This window comes from Bufo gargarizans, chromosome 1 (genome assembly GCF_014858855.1).
Source record: "Bufo gargarizans isolate SCDJY-AF-19 chromosome 1, ASM1485885v1, whole genome shotgun sequence".
NCBI lineage: Eukaryota > Metazoa > Chordata > Amphibia > Anura > Bufonidae > Bufo > Bufo gargarizans.
The window spans coordinates 753,795,117-753,809,088 of NC_058080.1; the positions used below are offsets into that span (position 1 = coordinate 753,795,117).

The 13,972-nt window shown below is 44.4% G+C and overlaps 1 protein-coding gene across 1 annotated transcript in view; it reads right to left on the minus strand.

Moving 5' to 3' along the window:
- The window catches only part of LOC122925100 (oocyte zinc finger protein XlCOF22-like), a 65,975-nt gene that overhangs the window by 25,358 nt on the left and 26,645 nt on the right, over positions 1 to 13,972 (minus strand). The gene's annotated exons all lie outside the window — the stretch shown is intronic.

Here is a 13,972-nt window from a genome sequence, read left to right on the forward strand (position 1 = left end):
CGGCAGCTTAACGCACCAGGGGGAGACAGTAAGCCCCACAACTGTGCAGGTGGGACCGTGGTCTCTGCACTTACAGCACAGGGGGTAGGGACAGTTGTTCCTGTCCCCCAGCAACAGGGCAGTTTAGCCAAAGGGGAGACAGTCGGTTTCCCCCTCCAACAACCAGACTCCAACCTGGTTTCTTCCATGGTAGCGCTGGCACCAGGGCAGAGTACCGCTGATCCCTGCCCACAAAGCAACCTCCACTCCAAGCCAGGGAGCAACTCAGAGACCGGGAGTACCAGCTACAAATATAATCTTGGTGGATTCACTGGACAGAGACAGTCTACTAAATTCAGCAGGTCCAGTATTGGGTTGTGGGTGGGCTGCCAGACTAACTCAGGTACCGACCGGCGTGAGGTCAGGTATCTGGTTAGTCTTCCCTGGGGGGGGGGGAGATGTGTGGTGAAACCAACCTCGCCACGGTGTTTTGGAGGGGGCTGTTTACCAGCCTCCTGCCCTGGGATTATGGCCCCATAAGTAATTGGGTCTTAAGGCACTTGGGACGGAGCCCTCTGTCCCTGGATTGCATAATTTGCCTTACTTGCTTGGATGAAGCACATGGTGAGAACAATAGATAGCGACCATTTTACCTCACAGACACTGTTCTGACTTTCCACACGGTGCTATCTTGCCTGTATTTGGTGCACAGAGACATCATTCAGTAGTTTGAAACTACCAAACAGGGGACACATTTATTAGTGACTATTTTTGGTATAACTTGTATATTTTCAGTGTAACTGTATCTTCCAAACTACTGAACGGATGTGGGTGAATTTTGGACATGTGGTTCACCAAGATCCCCCGGTTCCGAGGATATATTGGTTATGGGGTTATTGCATGTTTTGGGGTTCCTGTGATATGTTTTATAAAATTGTATGTTATGTGAGGGCACCCAGATAGCTAATATTATTGTATTCGTGTATTCTGAGTGCCATTCACCTAATGATATGCACTCAGACTTGAGCTATCTGGGGATATGTTAAACGTCTGTGTTTGCTGTGGGGGTGTGCCATTGTGTGTTTAAATGGTGATGTCTGTGCTGTTGTCTCCACATGTGTATTGGTGATCTCCCCTTTGTCCTGAGAGATAATTGGATTGTCTTCGGTCGTCTCCGGGACAGAGGGGAGGAAACCATGATGCATTGTGGGGATATGTTGTATCTGTTCTGTATTTGCAAAACTGTAATAAAAACCAGGCTGGGTGTGCCAGCACATCAGACCACTGTTTGACCCTCAAGACGGAGCCTTGTCTCGTTATTGGGGGGATTCCCTATATGCTGTTGGAGACTGATTGCCAGGAGTGTAAGCCGAGTGTACGCTTTTCCTGTTCGTCTGCTGACAGCTATTTGCGAGGTTCCAGTTTGGAGTGCTATTTTGTATCCAGTTCGAGGGGTTGGTGTTCTGCAGTAGCTGTGCCTGTCTCTCGGAAAGGGGCATATCGCCTAAAAGGATCTTAACCCCTTGTCTGCTGAAACGGTCCGTTACAATGACATGAGCGGCATAGGTGACCTATGTGCTGTGAGCATTAGCAACTCCGAGAGGGAAGCTACCAGGTCGAAGTCCTGCGCAGTTGAGGTGGTTACTAGTAGCAACCAGATAACAGTTGTATCTGACATGATGTGAGTTAAGTGGGGAGACGTCAGCCTAGTGTCTGAGACCCATACCCAGGCCGTGGTAAATGACCTGCCAGGTCAGTACAGCTACAAACTTGAAGATGTTTTCGCTCCCTCCACACAGTCCCTAGCTGGTCTCGCAGAGCAACTGGAGAAATCTCCAGAGGAGTCAAAGGAGGAGACTCAGAAAGAGATGAATGAACTGGAGGATCTAGAGTCACAAATAGAAGTGGAAATTCTCCAACTTCAAGAGGAACTTGCAGCTTCTAAGCGATTCAGAGGTCATGCGGAGCCGGAAAGGGATGAGCTGGCTGATGAGGTCTCAAACAGCATTTCAGGAAAATCTGCTCTCATGGAGGAGAAAAGACTTTTGGAAGCCAGGGTTGCTCAACTTAACCAAGAGTTACGTGAATGGGGGACCTGGACCACCAGAGACAAATTGAGTCTAAGTTAGAGAAGATAACAAAATAATGGTTGCACACACATATAAGCAGTAAAGCTGAGAAATGGGGATCATTCTAAATTCAATTGGTATTATACCTACTATAAATGGATTAATGGAAGCTCTTAGCGCACATTTTGATCAAACTTGTGTCGGGCCCATCTACCAAGCCTCATGGTGGCTTACGCAGATGGGTCCCTATCACTAATATACCACCTCTCTTGGACTTAGCCAAGTCCACATTTTAAGGGCAGTGTAGGAACCATTTATATTTGTACTTTGCTCAGAAGCCCCAGGCAGATGGGCGTTTGCTCAGTCTAAAAGAGGCGCTACCCTAAGTTAGAGGAGAAACAGAAGAAGTTTGACCAGCTCCTGGCTGAAGAGAAATACATCTCGGCTCGATATGCCAAAGAACGTGACCGCGCAGAGGCTGTTGCTCGGGAAAAGGAGATCAAGGCTCTTTCCTTGGTTAGAGCCCTTGAAGAAGTGCTTGAGGAGCGAGAAGTTTGAGAGGCTGAACAAGCAACTTAGAGCAGAGATGAAGGGTCTCATGAGCTCAAAGGATGATGTCGGGAAGAACGTCTATGAGCTAGAGAAGTCTAAGCCAGAGCCTGTTAAGAATGGGTCTGGAGATGGTGGCGTTGCAGTGTCGGCCGAGACAGAAAAGACGGAAGAGCTTTCGGCTGAACCCGTTGATGGGGCTAACATGGATGTAGAGGCCAAGAGGCTCATGGCAGTGTGTAGCCAGGACCTGGTCAGGAAAGACAGCCCCTCCTCCTACAAGGCTTTTTCAAGTAGCTAGCAGCATGCTGGAGAAGAAGTACGAGGAGATGGACGACTAGTATGTGGATCCTGTTTACTATGATGGGCCGACTCTCCTGAATGCTTCCCAAAAGGAGAACTGTGTCCTAAGTGAGCCTCTGGAGAAAATGCCAGAAGTCGACGTGTCTGGTGAAGTCCCTGGGGTCCCTGGTACCTCCTACCTGGGTGAGAAAGAGAAAAAGGACTTAAGAGGGCAAGTATATGATGCCGGGTCCAAGAAAACCAAGGCTGAAGAAGTTAAGGCCGAGGTGTGCGAGGACATGAAGTCCTCGGGTGCTGCAGTGACTGAAGGAACGGCTACCGAAGTGAAAAAGACCACTAAAGAAGCAGAGGTCTCTGAAACTGCCGCCAAAGTGGGAGAAACCACTGCTGGAAAGAAGGGAGACGTGAATCGGAGGCACGTAAAAGAAGCGAGCACGGATAAGCCCATTCTGCTTAAGGAGCTCCGCAAGGCAAAGGAGAAAGGGACGGGACACGACCATGAATGGGACCAGTTCGCTCCAGAGTTGCAGCAGTCCAAGAAAGGACGTGAGGAGCATGTGTAGAAGCCAGAAAATCTAGAGAGTACAGGCTCATGAGATGGGCAAGAAAATCTCATAGTTTTTTTCAGCTCTGTAATAAACTCATAAGGGTGACAAACCAAGCACTGTTGTCCCGGGTCTGGCAGAATAAGGGGAAGACTGTAGGCCAGGTCAATGCCCATTCACAAGCATCTGGATTTGATGCTAGTGTTCACCCCTACGGTCTCGAACAAAGTATGTGAGGTAGTGACAGGCCTCATGGCTGCTAGGGGAGATGCATGGAAGGAGTTTCCATGTCTTCCCCGTCAGTCATCAATTCTGAGGCAGCACCAGGTGCCACAATTAGTCTGGGATAAGAGCCCAGCCCAGACTGTCAGTCAAGGGAGAGAGTCTTGGTGCAACAAGGCCCTGCTAGGGCCACAATAAGGACAAAGACTTTATTGCTGCCGTTGCCTTACCACTTTGATAGATGTAAACATTCTATATCTCAGTTAAGGTTCCAAGTTCTGGAGCAGGATGTGAGACCAAGGAGAGGAGGGGATATAAAAAGACTTCTACTTCGTAGAGAGGCATTTTGGATACATACCTTTGATACATTACATCCCAAGGGTCTGAGTCGCAATTATGAGGTTGCAAGGTTATGAGATTGTGTTATGTATACATTATTACATTGCTTGATTCAAATAATTTCTTTCTTTTCCTTTATTGTAGACATTATCAGCTCGCTGATCCACTATTTTCGATGTTGTGAAATTCTTTCTGTTATGTATGTTTTCGGGTTAGGCCCCATGCACACGGCCGTGTGCGGGCCGTGGAACCGCGGCCTGGATCCCTCCTGAGAGCAGGAGCGCACGGCGTCACTGGTTGCTATGACGCCGTGCGCTCCCTGCTGCCGCCGCAATACAGTAATACACTGGTATGATCTATACCAGTGTATTACTGTACTGTGCCGGCAGCAGGGAGCGCACGGCGTCATAGCAACCAGTGACGCCGTGCGCTCCTGCTCTCAGGAGGGATCCAGGCTGCGGTTCCACGGCCCGCACACGGCCGTGAACAACGGCCGTGTGCATGGGGCCTTATAGTGAAACTAAGAAGCTGGTTGGTTTATGTTTTTTGTTCCCGCCCATAGGGGGGTGGATGATGTCACTTTGCTTGATTAATGCATATATATATATATATATATATATATAGGCGTCACTGTGAAACATGACATGTATCTATTGATAAAGGCTATATGCCGAAACGTGTTATATGAAATAATCTACTGATGAGTAATAAAGAAGTTTAATATTTCGCAACATATTGGCGGTTTGCTGGATTTTTCATTGATTCACGTGGAGCACGCTCCTTCCGTGCAACGCCAGGTAATTAGCAGCAGGTGCCGGCTATATTCGATTTAATCACAACCTGGAATTAACATGGATTGTTTGAGGATTTGCATAATTTAATTTACAGAACATGCCCACAACTTTAGGACAAAATACCAGAAAACGTCAATGTGCATAATTATTCACCCCTCTAAAGTCAGTACTTTGTAGAGCCACCTTTTGCGGCAATCACAGCTCCAAGTCACTTTGGATAAGTCTCAATGAGCTTGCCACATCTTACCGCTGGGATTTTTGCCCGTTCCTCCTTGCAAAACTGCTCCAGCTCCTTCAAGTTGGATGGTTTGTGCTTGTGAACAGAAATCTTTAAGTCTTTAAGCCACAGATTTTCTATTGAATTGAGATCTGGGCTTTGATTAGGTCATTCCAACACATTTACGTGTTTCTCATTAAACCACTTAAGTGTTGCTTTAGCCGTGTGTTTGGGGTCATAGTCCTGCTGGAAGGTGAACCTCCGACCGAGCCTCAGATCACGCACAGAATGGTACAGGTTTTGCTCAAGAATATCCCTGTATTTAGCACCATCCATCTTTCCCTCAACTCTGACCAGTTTCCCAGTCCCGGCTGCTGAAACACATCCCCACAGCATGATGCTGCCACCACTATGTTTCACTGTGGGGATGGTGTTCTTTGGGTGATGTGATGTGTTGGGTTTGCTCCAGACATAGCATTTTCTTTGATGGCCAAAAAGTTCAATTTCAGTCTCATCAGACCAGAACACCTTCCCCCATACATTTTGGGAGTCTCCCACATACCTTTTCACAAACTCACAATGTGCCTTTTTGTTTTTTGTAGAAAGTAACGGCTTTCTTCTGACCACTCTGCCATAAAGCCCAACTCTATGGAGCGTACGGCTTATTGTCGTCCTATGTACAGATACTCCAGTTTCTGCTGTGGAACTCTGCAGCTCCTCCAGGGTTACCTTAGGTCTCTGTGCTGCCTCTCTGATTAATGCCCTACTTGCCCGGACCGTGAGTTTTGGTGGGCGGCTGTCTCTTGGCAGGTTTGCTGTTGTGCCATGTTCTTTCCATTGGTTATGATAGATTTGATGGTGCTGATGGGGATCATCAAAGATTTGGATATTTTTTTATAACCTAACCTTGACTTGTACTTTTCAACAACATTGTCCCTTACTTGTTTGGAGAGTTCCTTGGTCTTCATGGGAGTGTTTGTTTAGTGATGCCTCTTGCTTAGGTGTTGCAGCCTTTGGGGCCTTTCAAAAAAGGTGTGTATATGTAATAACAGATCATGTCACACTTAGATTGCACACAGGTGGACATCATGTCAGTAATTATGTGACTTCTGAAGGTAATTGGTTGACCCAGAGCTTTTTATGGGCTTCCTAACAAAGGAGGTGAATAAATACGCACATGGCAATTTTTAGTTTTTTTTATTTCTGAACAATTGTTTTATTTATATATTTTTCTCATTTCACTTCACCAACTTAGACTATTGTGTTCTGATCCATCACATAAAATTCAGATTAACAAAACATTGAATTTAAGGCTGTAATGTAACAAAATACGAAAAAAAAAAGTCAAGGGGGTGAATACTTTTGCAAGGCACTGTGTATATATATATATATATAGATACAAAAAATTGGACTGCACTTCCAGCAATTCGTGAAGAAAATCTGAGTTTATTCACCCATCTTGTGGCAAAGCAACGTTTCGGCTCCAACTGAGCCTTTCTCAAGCATTGGTGAACAGTACATAGCAAACATATATAGGTGTGTCAAATATACAATCAATATAATTACATAATTGGTACTTTACAAATAATATCTATATATGGTACATGTCAGTACAAAAATACATTTCGTTAATATGATATCAGGTGACCTGTGCTAGATCAAATGACAAAAAATCAAAACTGTGCACTAGTTAAAAAAATATCGAAGAATACACAATTATATGCACCTGTAGCCAATTATCATGACATTAGTATATCAGCTGTAACGATAGCCAAGTGCAACAATATAAAGGATTGATGAATTTTAACCTGATAGACGGATGGAGCCCACATATACTGTAGCGCCGATCGGCGCGTCCTGTGCAGTCCAATGCGCATGTTCCAGCCTGTCAGCGTCATCGGAGGAAGCCGCATCCAAGCGCCACGTCGTCGCTCACTGATGACATCAGCCGCACCTTAGTGACGCCCACCGATGTCAGCAGCAGGCGGCGCCTGCGCTCTGCCCTTACCACCCCATGTCCACCATATTGGTTGAGGGAATCCTGTCCAGGAAGGATCTTCATTATAAATCATAATGATAGAAAGCATTCTATAGTATCAGTTGCTGTGGTCACTTGCCACAATACAGCAGGTGGTATGCGACAACGTCTTTATCCAAAACGATGAACGCACATCCTGAGATCCCACATCGGTCCCCGGCACGTCAGTGTCGTTGGCCCCATGGGATCAAACCCAGCTCCTTTAAGCAACTAAGAGGGTACTCCTCATTATATCAGAGCGCTATCCACATAAGGATACTCTGTACAAAACTAGATCCATTCCCCTATTAATGTATATTACCACCTGGATGGAACAGACGTTTGGGCTGCACAAGAAAATAAAGTCATGTAAATCAAACTAGATTAACAAATCAAAAACAGAGTAAATAATTTATTCTGGGGCTTATCATCCACTGTCAGGTTCATCCATCTTCCACAGTATCTTCGAAATCGCAGTTGTCTAAAAAGACAGTGAAAAGTGTATTAGTGACAATGTGTAATAAATTGTGTTAATAATTTTTTTAAAAAAAATGTATATAAAACCAATGTTTCTGTACTATACATAGGATTGTATACAAAGGTCATACAAGTTGCTTCAGGGCAAACTGCTATCCTCACGTAATCCCTCCATATCTGTAATCAATATTCAGACCTACAGGATAAAGGCTTTTCAATGTTTGAATCCACTGCATTTCTTTTTTCTTTAATAGCGCTATCCGGTCCCCACCTCTCCGGGGCATTGGAACATGGTCTATGACCCAACACTTAAGATCTTTCTCCCTGTGTTTAAATTGCCCAAAATGTCTTGGGACTGGTAGGTCCTTACGGCCTTTCCTAATTGAATGACGATGGTTATTTAGTCTAGTTTTTAGGTCTGTGGATGTTTCTCCTACATATAGAATATCACATGGACAAGATAGCACATAAATAACGAATGAGGTATCGCAAGTAAGATGGAATTTAATGGGAAATACTTGCCCTGTCTTAGGGTGTACAAATGCCCTAGATCTCTGGATCAACCCGCAGTTGACACAATGGAGACACGGGTAACACCCCGTGCCCAATGGTGCCAATGTAGTTTGTATCGTCCTGGTTTTTGGACCCAAATCGGCCCTCACTACTTGGTCTCTAATGTTACGAGGTCGACGGTAAGCACACATAGGAGGAGTTAGAAACTCGGGTATCTTTTGGAGACAGCTCCCCAATATGGGCCAGTGTCTCTTTATGATTTTACTGATGGAGTCACTGTGCTCCGTATACGTGGAGACAAATGTAATTCTCTCTGGTCTATCTTTGTTGGCCTTGCCTCGCATTATAGTATCGCGGTCCATAGCCAGCACTCTCTGTTTTTGCTCAATGAGTAATTTATTGGGATAACCCCGTTGTTTAAATTTAGAGACCATATTGTCTACCGTCTGCTCTAAAGTATCATTATTATCCACAATGCGTTTAGCTCTTAAAAACTGGGAGTGGGGGAGATGCTTTACCATACTACGGGGGTGGCAGCTTTCATACCTTAGAATCATGTTCCTATCCGTAGGTTTCGTATATAGTGTTGTGGTAAGCTTGCCTTTACAAATCTCCACATTAGTGTCAAGGAACTGGACTGCGATATTGGAGTGTGTCAAAGTAAATTGTAGTTCACCATCAATCCCATTAAGGTAATGGTGAAAATCAAACAATTGTTCCTCAGTACCGGTCCAGATGAGGAAGATGTCGTCTATGTATCGCCACCAGCCCAGAAGATACTGGGCATGGTCGGACCCATAGACGACATCTTCCTCATAATGGCGCATGAATATGTTGGCGTACGTTGGGGCCACATTGGACCCCATCGCCACGCCACGTTTTTGGATGTAAAACGTATCCTGGAAAAGAAAATAGTTGTATTCCAATACTATCCTCAAGAGTGATATAACAAATGAGCTCGCCTCAGGCGTCATGGATGACATATCCAACATATTTTGTACCGCCATGTGATGGTTGATAGAAGTGTATAATGACACCACGTCAAATGATGCCAAAATGATCTCTTTTGTCATATCAAGTTTCACAGAATTAAGTTTGTTCAAAAAATCGGATGTGTCCCTAATATAGGATCGTCCCCCTGTAGAAAAGTTACGTAATATTCTGTCTAGAAAGATGGATATGGGACAGAACACTGAATCAGTGCCTGAAACAATGGGGCGCCCGGGTGGGTCCACCATTGTTTTGTGCACTTTCGGCAGGACATAGATCACCGGAGTGATGGGGTGGGAGACCGCAAGGTATTCCCTCAAACCCTCATCTATGATGCCCGCTTGTGTTGCATCTGCCAAACATTCATCTATTAGGCGCATGATAATGAACTTAGGATCACAAGATATCTCACAATATACATTCACATCACTAAGTTGTCTTAAAATCTCCTTGGTGTATTTGGAGGTATCAAGTACTACAACGGCACCGCCTTTATCGGCCGGTTTTATAGTGAGCTCAGTATCCCTCTTCAATTCAGTCAATGCATGTATCTCAGCCGCAGTGAGATTGGGGAACCTGAAGCTCTCATTAGACAGAAGAGCCCTCAGGGCACCAACCTCATTTTTTACCGCCGAGATATATGCATCGACAGCTGGTTCATTTACATTTGGATTAAACAAGCTTTTCTTCGATAGATTAAACATCCCACATGTAAATTCACTGGACCTTGTTGTCTGCTCACCACCCTTCCCCTGAAACCATACTTTGAGCTTAATAGAGCGAAAGAAATTACATAGATCAGACTCAACATCTAACCAATTAATCTTAGCATTGGGACAAAAAGATAAACCTTTTGATAAAACAGAGACCTGTGCAGGTGTCAACAATTTAGAAGAGAGATTAATTACCGCTATTTCTTCCTTTTCTGTATTTGTGTCCTTGTTTTCATATTGCGGCTTTTGTTGGTCTCCTCTGTGACGGCGGCCGCCTCTTCTAATTCGTTTCCTCCTGTAGTAGTGGAATCCGTTTTGCTCCCTAAAAAAGCTTCTGGCTCCCCTTTATGTGTCTGGATGTTTTTTCTCACTTTTTTGTTATCCCTTGTGTTACCAAACGGAGGATTAGCAGGTTGCCAGCTGTAAATATCACCCTTCTTGTAATCTTCAATGTCGCGTGCCCATTTACTCCTTTTTCCATCTTCAAGCTCAATCTGCAGTTGTTGAAGTTGTACCTTTAAATTTTCTTTAAATTCAACGACTGCATCATCTGTCATGTGTGCACAGAGTTGCTGTTCAATGTGTGCCATATCTATGGTCAATGCTGCAACCTCTTCTTGCAAAAATTCAATATTTAGTAGTATAAAGTCCATGGAATATTTGTTGGACAGAGTTTCAAAACGTTTGCAGTAAGGATCATTATGTGAAAACAAATTAGGGCGGAGGTGAGACCGCATACCTCTCGGAATACGTTGTTCCTTATAATAGTGTCCAAGAGTCGTCATGTGCAGCTTTAGCGATAATATCCTTCTTGACTGGTTTTCATATTTTCTCTTAAGTTCCTTTAGCGATGGGGTGGTGAGGAAAGCAGCATCTCCCTCGATGCTACCAATAATACGCTCTGCGTCCTCCTGTGTATAGACATAGCCACTGGGTGCATCAGGTTGTGTCATGTTGGTAGATCAAATCCAACCAAACGGATTCCACTACTACAGGAGGAAACGAATTAGAAGAGGCGGCCGCCGTCACAGAGGAGACCAACAAAAGCCGCAATATGAAAACAAGGACACAAATACAGAAAAGGAAGAAATAGCGGTAATTAATCTCTCTTCTAAATTGTTGACACCTGCACAGGTCTCTGTTTTATCAAAAGGTTTATCTTTTTGTCCCAATGCTAAGATTAATTGGTTAGATGTTGAGTCTGATCTATGTAATTTCTTTCGCTCTATTAAGCTCAAAGTATGGTTTCAGGGGAAGGGTGGTGAGCAGACAACAAGGTCCAGTGAATTTACATGTGGGATGTTTAATCTATCGAAGAAAAGCTTGTTTAATCCAAATGTAAATGAACCAGCTGTCGATGCATATATCTCGGCGGTAAAAAATGAGGTTGGTGCCCTGAGGGCTCTTCTGTCTAATGAGAGCTTCAGGTTCCCCAATCTCACTGCGGCTGAGATACATGCATTGACTGAATTGAAGAGGGATACTGAGCTCACTATAAAACCGGCCGATAAAGGCGGTGCCGTTGTAGTACTTGATACCTCCAAATACACCAAGGAGATTTTAAGACAACTTAGTGATGTGAATGTATATTGTGAGATATCTTGTGATCCTAAGTTCATTATCATGCGCCTAATAGATGAATGTTTGGCAGATGCAACACAAGCGGGCATCATAGATGAGGGTTTGAGGGAATACCTTACGGTCTCCCACCCCATCACTCCGGTGATCTATGTCCTGCCGAAAGTGCACAAAACAATGGTGGACCCACCCGGGCGCCCCATTGTTTCAGGCACTGATTCAGTGTTCTGTCCCATATCCATCTTTCTAGACAGAATATTACGTAACTTTTCTACAGGGGGACGATCCTATATTAGGGACACATCCGATTTTTTGAACAAACTTAATTCTGTGAAACTTGATATGACAAAAGAGATCATTTTGGCATCATTTGACGTGGTGTCATTATACACTTCTATCAACCATCACAAGGGCATCATGGCGGTACAAAATATGTTGGATATGTCATCCATGACGCCTGAGGCGAGCTCATTTGTTATATCACTCTTGAGGATAGTATTGGAATACAACTATTTTCTTTTCCAGGATACGTTTTACATCCAAAAACGTGGCGTGGCGATGGGGTCCAATGTGGCCCCAACGTACGCCAACATATTCATGCGCCATTATGAGGAAGATGTCGTCTATGGGTCCGACCATGCCCAGTATCTTCTGGGCTGGTGGCGATACATAGACGACATCTTCCTCATCTGGACCGGTACTGAGGAACAATTGTTTGATTTTCACCATTACCTTAATGGGATTGATGGTGAACTACAATTTACTTTGACACACTCCAATATCGCAGTCCAGTTCCTTGACACTAATGTGGAGATTTGTGAAGGCAAGCTTACCACAACACTATATACGAAACCTACGGATAGGAACATGATTCTAAGGTATGAAAGCTGCCACCCCCGTAGTATGGTAAAGCATCTCCCCCACTCCCAGTTTTTAAGAGCTAAACGCATTGTGGATAATAATGATACTTTAGAGCAGACGGTAGACAATATGGTCTCTAAATTTAAACAACGGGGTTATCCCAATAAATTACTCATTGAGCAAAAACAGAGAGTGCTGGCTATGGACCGCGACACTATAATGCGAGGCAAGGCCAACAAAGATAGACCAGAGAGAATTACGTTTGTCTCCACGTACACGGAGCACAGTGACTCCATCAGTAAAATCATAAAGAGACACTGGCCCATATTGGGGAGCTGTCTCCAAAAGATACCCGAGTTTCTAACTCCTCCCATGTGTGCTTACCGTCGACCTCGTAACATTAGAGACCAAGTAGTGAGGGCCGATTTGGGTCCAAAAACCAGGACGATACAAACTACATTGGCACCATTGGGCACGGGGTGTTACCCGTGTCTCCATTGTGTCAACTGCGGGTTGATCCAGAGATCTAGGGCATTCGTACACCCTAAGACAGGGCAAGTATTTCCCATTAAATTCCATCTTACTTGCGATACCTCATTCGTTATTTATGTGCTATCTTGTCCATGTGATATTCTATATGTAGGAGAAACATCCACAGACCTAAAAACTAGACTAAATAACCATCCGTCATTCAATTAGGAAAGGCCGTAAGGACCTACCAGTCCCAAGACATTTTGGGCAATTTAAACATAGGGAGAAAGATCTTAAGTGTTGGGTCATAGACCATGTTCCAATGCCCCGGAGAGGTGGGGACCGGATAGCGCTATTAAAGAAAAAAGAAATGCAGTGGATTCAAACATTGAAAAGCCTTTATCCTGTAGGTCTGAATATTGATTACAGATATGGAGGGATTACGTGAGGATAGCAGTTTGCCCTGATGCAACTTGTATGACCTTTGTATATAATCCTATGTATAGTACAGAAACATTGGTTTTATATAATTTTTTTTAAAAAATTATTAACACAATTTATTACACATTGTCACTAATACACTTTTCACTGTCTTTTTAGACAACTGCGATTTCGAAGATATTGTGGAAGATGGATGAACCTGACAGTGGATGATAAGCCCCAGAATAAATTATTTACCCTTTTTTTGATTTGTTAATCTAGTTTGATTTACATGACTTTATTTTCTTGTGCAGCCCAAACGTCTGTTCCATCCAGGTGGTAATATACATTAATAGGGGAATGGATCTAGTTTTGTACAGAGTATCCTTATGTGGATAGCGCTCTGATATAATGAGGAGTACCCTCTTAGTTGCTTAAAGGAGCTGGGTTTGATCCCATGGGGCCAACGACACTGACGTGCCGGGGACCGATGTGGGATCTCAGGATGTGCGTTCATCGTTTTGGATAAAGACGTTGTCGCATACCACCTGCTGTATTGTGGCAAGTGACCACAGCAACTGATACTATAGAATGCTTTCTATCATTATGATTTATAATGAAGATCCTTCCTGGACAGGATTCCCTCAACCAATATGGTGGACATGGGGTGGTAAGGGCAGAGCGCAGGCGCCGCCTGCTGCTGACATCGGTGGGCGTCACTAAGGTGCGGCTGATGTCATCAGTGAGCGACGACGTGGCGCTTGGATGCGGCTTCCTCCGATGGCGCTGACAGGCTGGAACATGCGCATTGGACTGCACAGGACGCGCCGATCGGCGCTACAGTATATGTGGGCTCCATCCGTCTATCAGGTTAAAATTCATCAATCCTTTATATTGTTGCACCTGGCTATCATT